This window comes from Myotis daubentonii, chromosome 2 (assembly GCF_963259705.1).
Source record: "Myotis daubentonii chromosome 2, mMyoDau2.1, whole genome shotgun sequence".
In the NCBI taxonomy this organism is placed as follows: Eukaryota; Metazoa; Chordata; class Mammalia; order Chiroptera; family Vespertilionidae; genus Myotis; species Myotis daubentonii.
In genome coordinates, this window is record NC_081841.1 from 102,050,269 (window position 1) to 102,051,979 (window position 1,711).

A 1,711-nucleotide genomic window follows, 5' to 3' on the forward strand; every position below is an offset into this window, starting at 1 on the left:
ATGAAATTCAACTCTGATTAGCATTCTCCCCACAAATTTCACACCAGACTGCTTCTTTTGGAACTAGAAATAGCAAAGGAGAACAAAATGAAGTAGTCTAGACCAGGAAGAAAAACATATATTTTCAGCTTATATTTTATTAGAGGTGACTTGCCAGTCAGATGATATGTTAAAATTATCCAGGATAAAAATAAGAATGAGTAGTTTTATGAAAACATTCTTTGTTTGTTGAAGCACTTCCCTGAGGAATTATGCACAAAACTAAAATTCTAGATGACTTCAGCCATGAGCCTGAGATATAGATCTTTGAGAAAGAAGATAATTACCAAGAAGGTCCCTTGGTGGCTAACTGGGCTCAAGTTTTAAAACAGAATCTAGAGCAGTGTTTTTTGCTGCTCACCAAAGGTTCTTGGGAGCTACTGAGCTGGCACCAAGGACCTGCTGATCAAACTGTGGCACCTTTAGAAGTGGAGTTTAATCACAAGACAGACAAATGGCTGAAAATGCTAGAAAAATAAACTAAATGGAACACCATTCTTAGCTCATCTCTTAAGAGTTGTGAAGTTGCAACTACCCTAAAAATTGAAGCCTCAGGTTCAGTATTCAGATTCAATGGAAAATGGATCCATTATGTTTTCTTTTCCTGGAGTTGCATTTTTATTGATAAAGGCTTAAGAATGCATTATGTCAGTTGAAGAAATATTTCTAGCTAAAGTTGAGAAGTTTATTAACGTTCACCAATATAGTTTTTTGGTTCTCTCTGTTGTCCTCCATGGGCCTGAGGAATGGAAACTGATGTCCAGGATTCAGCAGAGATTCCTGAGTAGTACCTTATAGATACTTCCAGGGCGCAACATAGAAAAGCTATTAATCTTATGTGCACTATAGCTAAGATTACCTCCAAACTACACATAGAGTAGCCTCATTTCTGTTCTACAGAATAATAACAACTAAAGCTGACATCCTTGAGCAAAGTCCTGTTTGGAAAACACTTCAAAAGATAAATATGAGTGATCCATTTAACCCAAATTAGAGTATCAATTACAAATGTTCTTTTGGAAGAATCCTAATCCTATCTAATTAAAGAGAAACATCGTAATTAGCCGTACGTCCGCTACCCTTCCCATTGGCTAATCAGGGCAATATGCAAATTAACTGCCAGCCAAGATGGCGGCCGGCAGCCAGGCAGCTTGAAGCAAACATGAGACTTGCTTGCTTCAGTGATGGAGGAAACCAACGTTCCCCGTCTGCTGCTGCCGGCCTCTGAGCTTGCAGTTTGAAACATTGTTACAAATATAGAAGCTAAACAAAACCCCAGAAACTTGCTTTCAGCCAGCCGGGATCTCAGAGCTGGAGTTGAAACAGTGTTTCGATTATAGAACCCAAACAAACCAGATACCTGCTTTCAGCAGACAAGGCCTAAGAGCTGGAGCCAACCCTCAGAGCTAAAGCTGGCCCAGAATAAAAAAAAGAGGAAAAGGAGCGGGTGGGAGCTTCAGTCACCCGCCAGCCTGAAAACAGCCCTCAGCCCCTCACCCAGACTGGCCAGGCACCCCAGTGGGGACCCCCACCCTGAAGGGTGTGTGACCAGCTGAAAACAGCCATCAGCCCCTCACCCAGGCTGGCCAGGCACCCAAGCGGGACCCCCACCCTGATCCAGGACACCCTTCAGGGCAAACCAGCAGGCCCCCACCCGTGCACCAGGCCTCTA

General features: G+C 43.0%; 1 pseudogene; it reads left to right on the forward strand.

The window, feature by feature from the left end:
- The first annotated feature begins 524 nt into the window (after window positions 1–524).
- On the forward strand, window positions 525–1,033 carry LOC132226260 (protein SPO16 homolog; annotated as a pseudogene).
- Window positions 1,034–1,711: the final 678 nt, after the last annotated feature.